At 36.9% G+C, this 18,913-nt stretch overlaps 1 pseudogene; it reads left to right on the top strand.

Moving 5' to 3' along the window:
* Window positions 1-5,396, top strand: LOC107746040 (cytochrome P450 4V2-like; annotated as a pseudogene).
* Window positions 5,397-18,913: the final 13,517 nt, after the last annotated feature.

The following is an 18,913-nucleotide window of genomic DNA, read 5'->3' as shown; positions in this document are numbered from 1 at the left end:
ATGGTCGCGTTCGTCGGTGTGTGTACGTTTGAGTTCGTAGCCGCGACGGTTTGTGTTATTCTTTTGACATATATCACCTACGAGCTGCTAAAAACCTACCTGCACAACTGGAAAGAACTGAAGCCCATCCCTGGCATTGGAAACACATAGGTATCCGTTCATTGGGAACGCGCTGCAGTTAAAATCGAACGCGGGAGATGAGAAGAGCTTTTTTTCTACCCAGCATCTTTACGACGTTTTGCCTGGTATCTGGTCAATAAATATAAAATACACGTACAACTTATACATAATACTATTTCAAAATAAATGACATTAATCAAACGAATAATTGATGAGAAAAAACATAAAGCAATGAAAGTGTACTACTAACACACTGTAACATGCTATAATTCCTTTAAAGTACATTTGTAATTGTTGTATACCTATCAATGCAGTTTTAATACATGATAATAATTGAAAGAATACATAGAGTATTGCATTTTTAAAATCAACTTCTCACACCTTAGGACACGGGTGTCCAAATCTGTTCCTGGAGGGCCACTATCCAGCAGAGTTTAGCTTTAACCCTAGAGTTAAGCTTTCGTTCGATCCTTTGCTGGCTGTGCTGATTTAAATCTAGCGGTTCTTTTGTGTTTTTGTCGCAAGTTCAGTGACGCAGGTAGTGACGATTCTCTCCGGCCAATACGTGATCAGTAGAGTTTACACGTCACGTTTTGATAACGGTACGGTTCGCTTGGAACCTCAACCGAGGTAGTACTAAAAAAAGTACCAGGTACCAGGTACTGTACCCAGTGGAAAACCCCCCAAAAGTGAACCGTACCGAGCCGTACCGAGCCGTACCATGCAGTGGAAAAGCGCCATTAGAGCTCACCTGTCTCAGTGCCCAACTCCTAAAGAGAGGAGGGGTGCGAGTGGCCATGCTATAGTCTTTTGATCCTGCCTATTAGGGATGTGCCCGAATCCGAATACCATGTTCGGAAAGGAAATGACGTGTACTATGGAACCCCTAAAGGGAATAAATACGAGATGGGAGGAAAAAGTATATTTCAATGCTTTCTCTCGCAATTATGTTGATGGGTAATTATACTGTATATAAATTGTGGGCATTAGGGAGCCGCTATTAATATGCAGGGCATTAAAATCGCTTTTGAATGTGGCATTCGTGATCACACATACTCTGTGTGTATACTACGGAGCGGCAGTAATTATCACACATTTTACAAGATTAGATGTTTGTCAGTGGTGCTCAGGATCTGCAAATCATTTGCCATCATTCTATCAGTCATCTCTCTTTACTCTGTATATGTGGTATGTGAAATTTTTTATAATGTAATGTAATAGGCTAACGCTAACAAGCGGCTAATCATGTCCCTTTAGTGGCTCCGTAGAACGCGTTATTTGTTTTCCGTGCCTTTCTGAATACGGATTCACTATTAAGACATATCCCTACTGCCTATGATCGAGTCAGACCAGCCCCCTCAGAGGTTTAGAGGAAGACTTGGGACGGCAGGGAATGAACTTCCCAAAAGGCAGCAGACTGCGCCTTCGCCTCCCTTAACTTCATGACAAACCCTTACCCTCATCTAAGTCTCTAATGAACTTTTCCACGACATTCTAATTTATTGAGATGCACCTGTACACCCTGCCATCCAGACACGCCCTTAAGTGGTCTGGATGGCAGAGCAGGAGTCTTAAAAGAAGACGACTCACCCTGGGAGAGAACGTTCGCGAGCATCCTCTCCACAGGGGGCATCTTTGCATATCTGCACTCAGCAACACCCTCAACATTATCATAATCCACATGCTAAAAAATCCTGCCGAGCCGAACACTGTCCCACGATCTCACTAACCCCGTGTGGAGGTCGGGAAGAAAGGGGAGACTCATGGAGGAGGGGAGGTTATGACCAGCCAGAATGCGCTTGTCTAATCCACCACGGGTGGGCATCTGCCTTTCATGTGAACAAACTAAATCAAGCCTCTTAGTGGCATGCACCATTACTCCCAGCATTTCCCCGTAAGCGGGACTGGAGTTAGGTTAGGAGGATTCAGTTCTCACACTATCATCGCCAACCACAACCACACCCTGACTCTCACTAGATGAGCCCAATATAGCGGAAGCTTTCAAAAGGTCCATACCCTTCTCAAACTTTTCTGCAATCTCGACCTGCGAACCTCGCAATCTGAGTCTTCGCTGTGCCTCAGCAGCAGCCAAAGTGCGAGACACAGATGCTTGTCCCTCATCCCACGAGAAGAGGGGCAAATGTGAATGTAGCTTTCTCATTGAAAATTCTCACAATGAGCACATTCAGAGCCCTCGGGAACCGAACGCGCAAGCTCCTCACCAAGACACATAACGCATAGATCGAGTGCGTCCTCGGGTGCCAGAAACCTCGAACACGGAGGCACACAGTTTCTAAAACGGTCACTTGCCTTGGTTTCTCCATAACACCTTCACATGCACTGTCAAACAAATGGCTCCTGAAGACAACAAAAGTTGGTGGTGTGTTCGGGGGGGCCCTCTTATACTTCCGTGCTACCACCTGTGATGTCATGGGCTACGTGGGCCAATGGGTCTGGAGTTGTTTCAAGCGTGCTTCAGACCCCGATCCTGCTGGTGGCAGTCCCCATAGTGTCCACTAGAGGATGCAGCACGAGTTCCCTAGAAGGGGAACCATGATTTCACTTAATTTCAGTAGCCATTGTTGGCAAGTAGATTCAAAATGTTTACAGTAATGCAAGGAATAAAATACAGTAAAAATCTAGCTAAGCATATAGGGTTAGGGTTAGTCTAATGACATAGTCTTTAAGAAACCTAATGGTAAAAAGTGCATCAAAACTGTTGCAATATTCAAACATTTTACTTTGACATGTTTTACATTGCAAATATATCAATACTCAATACATCATCTAACCCTAGTGGTCACACTCATGTGAATTCCATTTACAGTATTATGAAGTTTTACAAGTCCTCACTTTTCTGTTTTATATGTTGCTCTTGGCAAATCCTACCACTTATACAGACAGTGCTGAGTAACCCTGTTCACATGGACAAGGCCTACGCATACAAATTTCTGCACCCCTGGCTGGGAACAGGACTACTCACAAGGTAAACTCATTTAACAAATGCAACTTTTTAAATTAAATTCAAGACAAGTCAAGCCAAAGTCTTAAATTCCCTTCTGACTTTCCTTCTGTTAGTACTGGGGATAAGTGGAGACGCAGACGTAAGATGTTGACCCCAACATTTCATTTCTCTATACTAACTGAGTTCCTGGAGGTGATGAATGAACAGGCGGAGGTGCTCATTGAGAAATTTGAGAAACAAGCTGGGAAAGGCCCTTTGAACTGCTTTAACCACATCACTCTCTGTGCCCTTGACATCATCTGTGGTTTGTGTGGTTTTCTGACTGCAATTTATCCTGTTCACTTTAACATCCTGTACTGATAGTCTGATATGTGCACTTTAGGGGTAGATAAGGTACAAATACAAATGTTAACGAGAACAGCGGGTACCTTGAACAAGACACAACTTACCTTAGCGATATATAATTTCTGCCAGGAATGAAAACAAGGCTGTGAAAGATAGAGCTACAGTGTGTTCAGTGGATCGTACAACAAACCGATTGTACGAAATGTCTTTCCGAAAATAACTTTCAGTAGACGAGAATTCCACAAAGCAGTTTTGAAAGTTGTGAGTTGTAAAAATTACGTGATTTTGGACCATTATACAGTGCATGCCTTTGTAAAGAATGTACTGTAAGTTTATACCTCACAGCCCTGTTTTCAACCGCATAAAATTCTAAACTAAAAGTCTATTGAAATAACTTTTGTTTGTGTGTTTATGGCGGTTTTGGTTTTTAATGAAAGGATGGCAATGCAAACTAGTTTGATTGATGATGTAGAGCAAGTATCAAATTTTAAAACAGAATTTTTACATTTCAGAGACTGCCATGGGAAAGAAGATCTATGCACAGAGCAACCATGACTCTGAGTATGTGCGCAGTGTGTACAGGCAAGTGCTTTTTTACATTTATTAGTGTTAATATGGCAGGGTCATTTTTAGGGTGGATGCTAGACAGATTGTTGTGCATCCGAGTACAAATCAATATTTGTTTGTAACTGTGCAAATGACTGTGTGTGTTTTAATGGGTTGTGAGTTAGCTTTTATTCCTAGGTCATGTTTGTTTCGATAGAGTAAAGGGCGTGCAACGGATGACTTTGTGTCTTTATAAAACAGTCTAGAGTCATGGTTATATTTAGTATCATGAAAGTTTCAAAATACATCAAAATAATTCTAGCCGAAAATTTTGTATATATAATGGAAATAAAAGCTATTGTTTTCCTTTTAAAAAAAAATATTTAAAAAATCCAACTTCTTAATTCAAGGTAGCATGATATTCCTGAAAGGACAACACTTTGATCAGCCATGCTTGCTGCTTAAATGTGCTCTTAAATGACTTAAAATGAAACTTGAAAATATTCCATAGTCCATTACTTTCATTTTTCACACACACACACACACACACACACACACACACACACACAAGATACAAAATACAACAACAGCAAAAACCACAATAAGAATAGTAATAATGGTACATTTAAAAATAAAACATACTACTTACCCTGCAATGATCTGTCGTTAGTCCCGTCCCCCTGCACCGCAACCCAGTTCTAATGGGGCTTACAGTAACCCTCCTTCGCATCACAATCAAATAAATCTCACTTCCTGTTATTTTGTGATGTCATAATCTATTAAAACATTTATTTCATAATATTATACACAATCCCTTACCAAAATTAGCAATGGTATTACTATAGTAAAAGTATAGGAGGCTAACCAAGGTTTTTTTTTTTGGCCAATTATAGCCTATAACCACAGTTTTACTACAAATACCATGGTTAAACTATGGTTAGTGTAGTTTTTTTTAATAACATACACAGTTTTATGTTTGTGTGTATTCAGGTCAGCGTTTTGCTATAATGGAGGAGAAGGTTATTCTGGCTTCTATTCTGCGCTACTTTAACATAGTAGCATGTCAGAAAAGGGAGGATCTCCGGCCACTGGGCGAACTGGTACTGCGACCAGAGCGAGGCATCTGGATCACGTTGGAGCGCAGAAAGCACTAATATACACATAGCCAACACAGTGTCATGAGAATTTGTACAAGATGGCAGTATTGTGTAGTGTATGATTCAAACCTAAATTTACCCATAAAGCCTAAACCATGTTTGTTCTACACTTTTGTATGATATCCACCTTATTTTGCAATGTGGAAGCAAGCTTTTTTCTTTGAATATGCAAAACTTCTGATTCATTAGACACTATAGCCTATAGGTAAATAACTGGAAGAATAACAAAATTTAGTAAATGGAACAAAAAAAGTTTTTATGATTGTGATAATAAATTAAAAGAACATGATAACAGATACCAGTTTGCAATATAGAGAAGCATAACTGGAAGTGAATGACACCGGAAGCCTTGCACGTTCAAGTTGTGTTAAAAATAATGTGGATACGATTATGCAATTTTGTCATGAGATTGTGTTTGTCATTGAGATACACACAATGACTTTCAGAAGTGCAGCTATTCTGTAACTGAAAATACCACAAAATGACTGAGGGCTTTAGAAAATATACTATAAAAATTAATTAATTAAATTATTCAAAAATGACCATGAGTAAAACTTTTTAATAATATACACTTAAATTAACTCTGGTTTGTGTGACATTAAATGTTAATAGATAATTTTTTGAGTATCAGTCAGATTAGTTTTTTTTTTCTACGTTGTCATTTTACACATGTAAATCTAAAGACGTAGTAATATTGTAGAAACATGATTTTTACTAATTGTTAAAAATGCAGTTAAATACTATTAAAGCATCGTTAGTGTTTCATTCTCAGTTTTAAGGTCTCATGTTTTTATTTTATTTTATTTTTTCTCACTCATTTTGCACTCTAGCCATGAGGATCATCAACACCCAAATAATTACTCAAACATGCACCATGTGGCACATATGCCATAAGCATGTACAGTGTTGGACTGCACATGAATGCTCATACCTTATTCTATAGGTCAGAAAAGTCAGCATGAAAAGTCTGCAATTATGGGACAACATCAGAATAAATGATGGAGACTGTAATGACTTGTTGAAAAAGATCCTTGGCTAGATAAGACTCAAGAGGGAGAGACAAGAGTTAGGGAATTAATGTGACAGGCACATTGTAAACTACTGATAGCGATAAAAAAAAACCTCCTCTCCCTAACCCTACCCGATATTATTGAAAATAAATGCCTTTCCGATGTGATATGAGATTTGAAAACGGAGAAAAAAAAGTTTGGTAAAAGGCGGATTCGAACTCGAGTCAATCGTGTCAAAAAACAATACAGTACGCGTTTTATCATCTCTGCGCCACTGAAGCTGGTGATAATCTGCCGTCTTTTATAATGTTGACCTTCCTATCACACGTTTGTGGGTGGAGCTAGTGTAAATAGCATCTGCCAACAAGGCCGGCTATTTGCACTTAGTGTAAATAGACACTCGGTCAACTGGAAGAGAATTGAATCCTTATTTTTTCAGAATAATTCCTCTTTGCCACTCTGATCTCCTTTTCCAGTGTGTATTTAGCCTGTTTATACAAGACATTGTCCCCCTTCCTTTGAGCATCTTCTTTGGCCTGACGGAGCTGTCTGAGTTTTGCAGTGAACCATGGTTTGTCATTGTTGTAGGTTAAATGAGTCCTGGTAGGAATGCACATATCTTCACAGAAACTGATATAAGATGTTGCAGTCTCTGTGAGCTCGTCCAGATCGGTGGCAGCAGCTTCAAAAACACTCCAATCAGTGAGGTCAAAACAAGCTATTTAAGAATGGGTATATTTATACTCAGTATGATTTAGTATGAGTAAAATTTAGATTCTCAATATTTCTCCTCCTCTCAGGTTCACATAGGGTGATGAAATAATCCTTTGACATGGTAAAAAATAATAGCCTAAATGTTTTCTGTCTAGGCTACGTTTCCCTCCAGTGGGCGTAGTGATATGACACGTTGCGCTCTACTTTTGTGTCCTTAAACGCTCGTTTTTGGGAGTCGACAGCTTTTAAGTTCTGGGTTTTTTTTTTTTAGCTTGTTTACTGTACACCTTGTCACATAGCAGCTTTTAGACATTGTTCTGTTTTTTGTTATAAGTCAGAAATGACAAGGAGGCAGCTTCCCGCAATACAAAGTAAATGAAGAGGATTGGATTGTTTCCCCCCGGCCAGCGTGGTTTTCAGATTATGGCGCGTGTCGCTCCATAGACATAATAAATACATAAATAAAAAAAAAGTATTTTATATGTCTATGTGTCGCTCTGTCTCTTCTGTAAGAAGCAATCAGGTTTGTGCTCAGTTTCTTCTCCCCGCCTTCTTCTCCTTAGGCTATATGACGTCGAGCTCACTCATTGAGGTGCGCTTATGTAAACAAACAGAAGTTCTTTAGTCAGCGCCAGATTCAAATGGTGAAGAAGAGTCTGAGTAAATAACGACTCTTTCGGTTCGTTTTTCACACAAAGCAATCGAAAGACTGCAGAAGACTTGGAATATCACACTCACATAATATGAACTACATTTTTTTACATTGATAATCAGAATCACCATGGTCTCGCCGCGTCCCTGTGGCAGACAAGAACAAGTTTGGTGCTACATGAGGGTGAGCAGGGCCGTCCTTAGCGGGGTGCAACTGGTGCGGTCACCGGGCCCCGCGCTTAAGGGGGCCCCGCGGCGAACTGACCGAGGGGGGCCCCGCTCCCTACCTCGCACCGGGTCCCGCGTCAGCTAAGGATGGCCCTGAGGGTGAGTGTATTCTTTTAAAAATATATATACTATATACTATACAGTAAAGTGATTTATCACATATTTCCCCAATAAACTATTTTGTTCCGAGTTTGACCACGTACCTGACATTGAACGGAAACTAATAAATAATAACAAATCACCTGTAAAGCATTAATATTTAATATAAATATTAATATATTTTATTCTACTTTTATTCTACTTAATATTAAAGTATAGAGAAACGTTTCCAAGATAAACATCTCAGTTCAGTTCAGATTTGCATAGCAATTTTCATAAATTAATATGATAATACTAAATCCTAAGCAGAAAATATTGCCAAACAACTGCTGAGCAAGTTAAAGATGACAGTGACGAGAAGTGATTTGTAGTTTGTTACACAAATGCAAACTATTCTTGAATATATAATATAGAAGAAAAAAGGAGAAATTAACTTAAAGGGGTCATATGATGCGATTTCATTTTTTCCTTTCTCTTTAGAGTGTTACAAGCTCTTGGTGCATAAAGAAGATCTGTAAAGTTGCAAAGACTAAAGTCTCAAATCCAAAGAGATATTCTTTATAAAAGTTAAGAGTTAGCCACACCTACCTAAAACGGCTCGTTCGTGAAATCGCATCATATGACCCCTTTAATGTTTATGTCTCGTCGCTCCGGCCGGACACGGCATCAACAGTGTCATAACACTAGGGGCATAACATTTCCGTCTCACGCTTGAGGTATTCGGCCAATCACAACGCACTGAATAGCTGGCCAATCACAGCACACCTCGCTTTTTCAGAACGATGAGCTTTGTAAAAATCGACGCGTTTCAAAAAGGCGGGGCATAGAGGAGAAACAATAATGTACAGTATGTGGAAAATAATGTGTTTTTTTTACTTTAAACCGCATAAACACATTTCATTACACCAAATACACAAAATAATGTTCTTTTTAGCAGCATCATATGACCCCTTTAAAAAAGATTCTACAAAACAATATGCATGCTGTTGTTACTTCTTGTTAAAATACATATATATTTTTTTATATTAGATGTTTCATGGGCCCCTTAGCACTGCCTTGCTTTGGAGACCCCACTTTGAAAACCCCATGCACTAGACCTAGTTTGAAGAGAAAAGAGAAAATAAATGTGTTTTAAGCATTTATTTCTGCTTCAAGAAAATTCATGGGCAAAGTACTAACCAATTCCTGTAATTCATTTTACCAAGACTGTTGTTTAAGTCATTGAAATGAACAGATCAGGGTATTATTTTATTTCTGACGGGCTGCTCTCATCATGCGTCAACTCTTTCTCCTCAGTTTTTTCAGTCTGTTTGATATGAAAGAAACAGCCATTATGATATTTTCCATTGCCAAGCTTGATCATATCAATTGATTATGGCCATCAAATGTTTTGCTGTATGTTATCACAAAGAAAACAATCCTCTTAACATCCCTCCACTGGGCACGAGGGCCGTCAGAAAAAGTGGACTGTGATGCACGTGTAAAAACATTCAGAGCTATTTTTGGCAAAGCTTAATTGTTACAGCACCCAAGTCAAACTCTTAATGACTTTCTGCTATCTTCAGACATCATCCAATCTAGTCTTTCTCTGTCCTCATTCTTCTGCTCTCTCTCTCTCTCTTCTTTTTTCTCCTCATCTGTGTACTTTCTTTTTCCACCCAACCAACAGGGTCAGATCGTGGTCCCACAAGACCACTGTGCACACATTTTTGGAGCCATTCAACACTTGGCACAACAACTTCCTTTAATGGCAGACCCCTTATCTTATGGTAAAGCAACAGTTCAAATAAAATCAAATAATAATAATTAAAAAAAAATTAGACATTGTTTCACTAAACGTGTTTTGTTAAGCTAACATTAGTACAAATAGTAGCCATATGGCTTGATCTGTATTTGTTAAAAAGCACAAGGCCCATTTCTTCTTCTTTTCTTTCTTATTATTCGTCTCCTCATTTAACTTCTCTTTTCCACTTTCCTTTGTGCTCAGATGTGTTTGTTTGTTAGTTGTGAGCAGATACAAGACAGTGTCCCTCAGGGCTGCAGTTAATTAAAACTTTACCTTCCTCTGCTCGTTTTTGTGTTGTCCTCTATATTCTTCTCACATTGACTACTGCATTATTTTGACAGCAAAGCCATTGATACTGTGCTATTACCCACAACTCTGATATATGTGACCACCCACTTCTTCCATATTAGAGTAGAAATTAAAACAAGGCTTAAAATAATAGTCTCCTGTGGAGGAGAAAGGATTCAAGCTGTAATTTTCAGCCCTGCCTGAGGCGACAGAAACATGCGGTTAATATAACAGCAGTGATGTGATTGACAGGCGGTATGCTCAGAATGCTGATAAAAAAAGAAACTGCTCTAATCCAAATTACTTTAATTTTACAATCAAAATTGTTGTGATTTGTGACATAACAGTTGGTAAATGAGCAATAACATTGACATTGAGTGAATGACACTGGTGAGGGTTTTAATTGTTGACTGACAGTCACATTGAATGTATAAAGGATGCAGTGATGTCTTCTGAGCACCGAGGGGTGGTGTTGTTCCTCTTTAAGTGTATTTGCTCATGACCAGAGACACAATCTCCGCAATTAAAGTCACCAGACACATGAATACACATGCAAAGGCATATGCACTGGAGCCTCTGGCAAACTCCAAATCTCCACAGGGCAAGAACTCACATTTTTATCAAGATGCAATGACAATATCTTACATTGTAAACAGACTATCTTTGTCTAGACTGGACTTTAAAAAAAAAAAAAAAATATTTTTTTTTGTCTTACGTACCACAGGACCGTAAGTAAGGCTCAAGTAACCCTTCACTGACACCGAACCTGAAATATTTTTCCCTTTTAACTATTTTTATGCTAGGTATCCCATTATGATTATAATGATGATTATTATTATTATCATAATCATTAATATTATTAAAGTCACTTTTAAAGAAAACATTGGAATCAGGGATTGAAATTAACTTTTTCACTCACCAGCCAATTTGGTTACTACATTTTTAAAAAAAAAAAAAAAAAAAAAAAAAAAAGAAGAAGAAGAAATAAACCAACAGCTTGAGGCTGTCTACACTGGATGTGACAAAGCAACCGTTGCAAATCATTTTGTGTCAGTACTTAGGGGTGTGCGATATTGACAAAAAATAATATCTCAATATTTTCTGGAATTTTATCGATAAAGATAATTAGACAATATTTTGCTGAGTGTGTTATTGTGCTGATATCTTAAGGACTACCGTGGACAGCTGACTCTTAAAGTTTTTGATATATATTTCATATTCTGTGTGGTCAGTTCAGCAGTGATAGAAATTAATCTTTTTCAATAAGTTTAAATTTATTTTTACCTTTTATGGGCATTTTTACTTATAAAGCCATTTTTCTAAAATTGTGCATCATCTTTTGAGTCAACTTCTTACATTTAATCAGTCAATTATAATAATAATACATTTAGGCTGTTACTAAACAAATGAAATCAGTATCAACAAAATTCATCTTTGCAGAAGTTGCATATGAAGTGGCATTTAGATGTATTTACACATGTTAATGCAGCTTAGAGGGACATGGAATGCTTTAACCTGCAGTTACAAAAGCATACATTTTGATATTTTAAACATGAAATTTGGAATACTGACATTTGAAATTATTTAAAAAATGAAAATATACTTTAAATGTAAAATTAAAACAATTAAAACTGCCTGTAGGTGGCAGCAAGTCACTGTCAAGTGAGTCATTGCGATTGAACCGAATCATTTAAACGGTTGATTCATTCAGGAACGAAACGCCGTCATGTTGCTCAGAGACACAAAACAGCGCTGTGGCTGTGTTTGGACTGATTTTTGTTGGCGAAATAGAGCAAAAACAGCCAATATGGTGTCTAAAACGTAAGTCTCTTGATATTAACTTATTGTTTATTGAACTGTTGTATAAAATCAATATCACATTTGTAACCATGCTGCTTTTTTTTAAACAGCACTCTTCATGAATATCAAATCATATTGTGTGATATTGATTAACGATATGAAATTATATAAATATATACATTTAATGCCCCTTAGCTTGAATTATGTGATCATTCTTAATGCATATTAATAGACTGAATCATGAAAGAACACTCTAAATGCCTATGTGCACTAGACTAACCAGACTTCATCATGTAACTTAATTAGTCGCTTATGCGTGCACTCTGTAGGTGTGTTTTGTTTGGTTTTTGCAATATACTCGATAATGTCATGATGTCTCACGAGTTCAGTATTTGCGCTAAACCTGAGCAGATTTGGCTTGCATGAACTTACCCAAGAAATTAATGAGTGAACATAACTTACGAAAAGTAACCCACCAAATTGGCTAGTGATTTGACAGCGTTACCCGCCACAGCTGATTTTTACCCACATTTGGCGGGTTGGAGGGTGTTAATTTGTGTGTGTGTGTGTGTGTGTGTGTGTGTCAAGCACACATGTATAAGCAACTGGCTAGCTCAGGGCTCCAGAAACTGGCGTGACGGACTGCCTTTGAAGTGTGCACTGTGGTAATCTTACACCTAAATTGGCAGAAATGTGGGTCATGCCACCAATTTTATCCTAGTTAACACACTCGTAGCATTTCATATTTCCTAACCAAAATCCTCCAAGGCAGAGTAAATTCAAAACAATTCTGTTAAATTAATTTACATTTAAATTAATCAAAGTATTTCTAAATAGCCCTAAGAGAGTGAAATGTAAGGTCAAATGCTGACATACACAGAAACGGACACTCAATTACATTTTGACAGTACTGCCACCAGAGCGGGATTTCTGACGTTTTTCATCTCTCTCTTTCTCCCTCTCTCATACACACAAAACACACATTTATATATTAGTATGGCACTTTACAAGAAAATTATAAACTCTGGACACTACAGCACACAAATCAAAATTTTAAGTACTTTTTAATTAATTTTTAAATAAGTCACAAATCAAATTTTTTGATGCCCGGTCAATTGGATATATAAGATAAACTATAATATAACATCAAAGTAACCTTGGTTAATAGGTTAATAAAGGTTAATAAAATAAGTAATCTTTTCTAAAGTTAGACATACGTTTATCCCATTCAACCACCGAGAAACCCCTGGCATTACCCAAAAAACTTACAGAAACACAAGTCTGTTTTTGCATTCGTTCTTGCGCACTGCTTGTTTATGTGGTGTGCAAAATGTCTAAGAAGCTTGAGAGTTGTGTATGGCTTTCAGTGCAGTGTAAATGCTTGAACTTTCCCATTTATTCTCTTGCATAAGAGTATATGAGAATTTATGTATATCTGAGTGTTTACATGTCAGTAGAGTAGGGCTGCCACTAACAACTATTTTTATTTCGATTAATCTATCGACTAATTTATCGATTAATCGATTAATCTAAATGATTAATTTCCCACAAAAAAAATCTACAATTTTACTTAAGAATATTTTATTAAACTATATTTCATTAAACCAAATGAAATCCAAAAGTAAAAAAGTAAAGTGCAACATAAAGTGCAAGAAGCAAGTGTCCATCTCCAAATTCAGCAAGTTCAGTATTATAGTGTAAGAATGACAACATATCCACGTGTTCTAGTCTACTAATAATAAAATTATAATAAAAAAACACTTTTTAAAGGAGTATTTACCAGAAATATTATTTACCAGAATTTATTTAGGAGAAAAATGTAAATGTGCAGTATTTCTGGGAAAAAAACAACAACTTTTTTTTCCCTTGAATAAAATCAATTAAGTGGAGATGCTTTTGATTATTAAAATTTAGCCACTTCCAGCCGGTTAGTCGATGCGAGCAAAATGAAGTCGAGGATTTTTAAAAATCGAATAGTCTAATAAAATCGACTAATCGTGACAGCCCTACAGCAGAGTAGTAATTTTTTACGTGTTTTTAGAATCCTTTTGGGTTCAAATGTGAAGCATTTACTTTGTCTAAAATTTGGTGACAATTTTTGCTTCAAAATGTTTCACTCACTACAATGTATCAGACATCCAATATCCATGTGTATCCAATGAAAGCAACATTTCCCACAGGGTACCATTAGATTTTCGAGCTCAGTACAATGACCAAACCAAGCTACATCATTACACAATATAATGGCTGAAGAAATCAATGCAGTGCAAAGGTTTTCTGTTTATAACCTATCAAGGCGAATTACCTTAGTTAAGCAAGTTCGTTTATTTGGGGCAAACAATTCAAGTTCTACTCTGAGAAAGTACTTTTTGCAGCAACTAATTAAAAGCAAACAAAAAAATAGGTTCAAGTGTAAGTCACGCTGACATGTTTAGCACAGTCAGTGCATCTTTTTGTTTCAATTTGACCTCATATGTGTCTCAGATGTTATTATAGAACAGAATGAACAAAGCTTAGCCAGGCATACCATTTCAGATATACACATGCACTAGCTAGCTTGGGAAGGTATAATTCTGTTATGATTTTGACCTCACGTTGGGACATTTAGTAAGCAGCACCGCCAAAGTGAACAGTTTGGCGCTGGATTTTGGCAAATGAGTCAAATCTACTATATTAATAAATAATCATACCCCAAATGCAAATGCACTGGACCTTAGTCCGCTTAGACGGCTAATTTAATTTTAATCTAATTTAATTTAATAAAACAAGAACAGCACATTCAATTGGTTGTACTATTGTGTAACTTGGTGCAGACGGTTCAAATGACGAAACATTGAAAATATGCTTTTCTATATATAAAAAATAATAATAATCCACCACACACACACACACACACACACACACACACACACACAAACACGGGTTTCCGAGTTTTATGGGGACTCTCCATAGGTATTTTTATAATTTTATAATTTTCATGATTTCCAGCACATTCAATTGGTTGTACTATTGTGTAACTTGGTGCAGACGGTTCAAATGACGAAACATTGAAAATATGCTTTTCTATATATAAAAAATAATAATAATCCACCACACACACACACACACACACACACACACACGGGTTTCCGAGTTTTATGGGGACTCTCCATAGGTATTTTTATAATTTTATAATTTTCATGATTTAATATACATGAAATTACAATAAACAGGGATTATAACAGCAGAATCATTGTAAAAATCTCTGTAAAATATTATGTTTGTTCTTGCAATTTTCAAGACACGTAGAAAGTGAAATGTCAAGTGAGTGGCACTAAAAGTGTGTTGAGTTTTATCCCAAACAGATGAATGTGAATCTGGCAACGTTTTATAACATTGGCTGTTGTATGGCTTATCGCGGAAGTTCAGAAATGAAACGTCGATGAGTGGCACTAAAAGGTTAATGTTCTGTTGCGTTTGAAAATTATTTACTACCTACACTTAACCATACCCTAAAACTAACCATAGTGTTAACAAAAGAAAACGTGAGATAAAAGTGCTTTTTTTATCGTGACTCGTGTTTCATGAGACTGGTACCTGAGTTACAAATCATGCACTATAGTAAAAGTGTTTTGAGGTCATAACATAGTATTGTGCAAGGAACCATGTAAAAATAAGTGTTTCATGAAAAGGAAAAAAAAATTGTGAATTGTATGTACAGTTTAGATGAGTTTTCAGAGTTTTGAAAATGTAGGTTAGAGGTACATTTTTCCAATGAGCCTAAGCTTTAAAGCTTGAAAATGGAAACAAAAGCACCATAAAAATAAAGTAAAACTATTTGTGTATTTTTGTGAAGCTTGAAATTGGTTGGCAAAGAGATACCTTTTTCTCTTGTTTTCATGAAGTAAAGTCATAGAGATTTGGAACAACATTGCAGTCTTGAACCAACATCTTTTCAGTTACCAGCCCAGCCACACCACAGCCCAGTTAAACAGCTAAAATGAATGCATTCCGTCCAAAGCTATTTTCAGTCTGGTAGGTGTGTGTATGTGTGTGAATCTTAATTCTGTAGTGCTACTAATCAGACCTCATGCGCCTTCAGAGTAGAGAAGCTTTCCATTTGATTATGCATGGGGAATGGTGAAACTGTGTTCTTACTCCCTCCCGTGCATTTAAAAAAAATTTGCTAACACCACCTAAAAATGGATTTTCACAGATTAAAAATATGTCAACCAAATGAAATAATGTAACATGAAAGAGAAAATCCAAACTCCACACTCTAAAACACTCTCTCTGAGTTCATTTAAGGTTGTTCTTGTTTTCATGTTTTAGATGTCTGCAGGCAGCAGTTACTTTTGCAGCACAAAGTTGGTGTAGGATTAAGGGTTTAGTACTGAACAAAGTGCATGGTCGGAGTGCTGGCCACAGAATAACTGCTGCCCAGTGAGTTTTTGCACATCTTCAGTCCAGGGCTGTACACTTGTTAGGTCTCAGCACTGATGCTACTGTGCTACAAAAATCAATAATAAACGTATTTATTATAGCACAGAGGAGTTATTATTTAACAATGATAAAGTTGCCTCAGTAATGTGCTTCAAACAAAACTCTTTGAATTTCTTTTAAAGATTCAATGTTTGAACTTGGCAAAAAGTTTGTGACTAGTTCTTAGTATAGAAGAGCAAGGCACTGAACCCCCAACTGCTCCCCGGGCACTGCAGCATAAATGGCTGCCCACTGCTCCGGGTGTGTGTTCACGGTGTGTGTGTGTTCACTGCTGTGTGTGTGCACTTTGGATGGGTTAAATGCAGAGCACTAATTCCAAGTATGGGTCACCATACTTGGCCACATGTCACGTCACTTTAAAAAAATATCTTTTTTTACATTTAATTTGTTACTATCATTACTAGCTGTGTATCTCTTAATCCTTGCTGTGTGTGATTAGTTTCCTTATTTTTGTTCTTCCATTTTATTTCTGGTCTTTCATCTTTCTTTTGGTTTATCTTTGTTCAAATTTTTTTTTTTTTACCTGAATTACGTAAGCCGAGTTCTCATGTGGCTATAGTAAATTAAATGGATTCAGCTATGGTTTATTTGTTCATTTTGACATGCTCTGCATGTTGCATCCTAACTTGAGTTTGACAAATATGTATATGACAAGCTGCTGACACAGCGTTGTGTAATAAATTGCTCAATTTTGTTTGTCCATTGAAGTAAAAAGCTAGTTTTTAAGGAATGATATACATAAACGTGTTTTTCTATCTAAGTTTAACAGAGTGGTAAAGCCATTTATCTTTTTCAATGACCTTGTCTATGTTTGTTCAGTCCAACTGAGTCATACATTTTCATATCATATGCTTCAAACTTAAAATTCTGTCATGATCTACCCACCCTCATGTTGCTCGACATTCATATGATGCCAGACACAAATGATTGATCTACACTAATTTTTATGAGCCCTTTGAACCATTCTGCCCTTTCGCCCCATTAGCAAGCCCAGTTTATAATGAAAAACCCATCAATAAACAGGTATAAGCTTTGCATAAGCCTATCCAAACAGATCTGTGACTTTGAAAGACAGGAAGTGTATGTGCAAATATTTATAACAACATAGCTAATTTAAGAACCCAGTTTGGAGTATGCCAAGTCTGTCTGGAAAGCAGCTGATCCTATTGAAGTTTTTATGAGAGTTGCAGCGATGAGCCCAACATCACATAGCTACATCCGCAGCAAGTTAGAGCAGAGAGAATGAGGCAGAGGAGAGGAAAATTAAAGAAGGAATGAAAGAAATGAAGAGGGGAGAATGATGAGAGAATGAGAATACTGTGTGTCATGCTGCATATCTTGAGTAGTAATTATTGTTTAGCTGCTGTAGTGTTAAAGATTTGTTGATGTCTACTAAGACTTGTTGTTACTGTGCTGTATTGCTTCCATGCTTTATTTATTATGAATTCACCTATGGGCAGTCCAATAGATAAACATTTCCACCCATCTCCTCTATGAGATGTGACCTGTATTTATTTTAATCATGCAAACACTCAAATCTAAATTATCCAGTATGGTGGCAAATGTTCAGGATTATAGTGCTTATTAAGGCCTCTTACAGACTATTAAATAACACTGTCGCCACGTCCGAAAGCTCTAAATATATATATATATATATAATTTATTAATGTATAATTTTTTTCTTATTATTAGATTATTTTTCCCAGAAAAAATGAAATTAAATAAAAATCATTCACATTGTTCTTGAAACTATGGGTTATTCAAATCAGGCTGTGAGTAAGTAAAAGCACCTGCTCTGAATCCTCGGCTTTATTCTGCATCTGCCACAGCTTTGCTTTATCTGAAGAGTGATCCTCAGCTGATGGAACTCGCCTCGTAGTGTCTGCTTCTTGCTGCTTTAAGCTCTAAAATGCTGCCTTCGGAGGCAGCATTTCAAGGCATGAAGGCGTCAAGGCACGTCTGAATACAAATTCTGCTTCACTTCCTGTCTCCGAAGGTACCTTCTTCTAATCGAATTTTGAAGGCAGCAAAGATGATATCCCGCAATCCTGTGCGTTCCATTCCATGACGGTTGGGATAAAAAAATAAAGATGGCGTCTGAAAGTTACGTTTGGTGGTCAGTTTGTGTGTAAATGTATGTTTCTGACTAACTTTTTGCACTTCTGATGTTATTTCTAGCGAGAAATCAGTATTATAATAATTAAGTATTTGTTTAGTTATCATGTGTGTGTGTGTGTGTGTGTGTGCATGTCTTCTAGAGTACATAGTCCCCCCGCATCTCTCTAAATCATATGCAAATCATCCAAATCTTATTTTCTGTCACTTTTGAACAATGTGATTGAGTATTAACAGGGACAATTGGATGGGACTTATGAGAATGAAAATACAATAAAAATGTGTTTCTGTCTTCATTCAGTCAGTTTAATGGGGGGTAACTGAAGCCTACAGTAATGTAATCTAATGAGTCCTTCGATATGTCACGCCTAAAAGGAAATATATCAGTATATTCTTCATTACTGTAAGCAATGTTGAGGTATCAACATAAAATCTAAAAGAAGAATAACAAATCAGTTTCACTTTGAAATTATCTGTAAAATGGTGAGTAAAATAAAATTGAAGCCAACTCTAAGAAAAATAAGTTCATTTAGATCTTGTTTATTGGACTTGTGATTTTATTTCAACAGGCAGACAGAGATTAAAATCAGTTTTTTTGGATTTTTTT

Source organism: Sinocyclocheilus rhinocerous, unplaced genomic scaffold (genome assembly GCF_001515625.1).
Source record: "Sinocyclocheilus rhinocerous isolate Xijiao unplaced genomic scaffold, SAMN03320098_v1.1 scaffold288, whole genome shotgun sequence".
In the NCBI taxonomy this organism is placed as follows: Eukaryota; Metazoa; Chordata; class Actinopteri; order Cypriniformes; family Cyprinidae; genus Sinocyclocheilus; species Sinocyclocheilus rhinocerous.
This window is presented reverse-complemented; position numbering and strand designations above follow the sequence as displayed.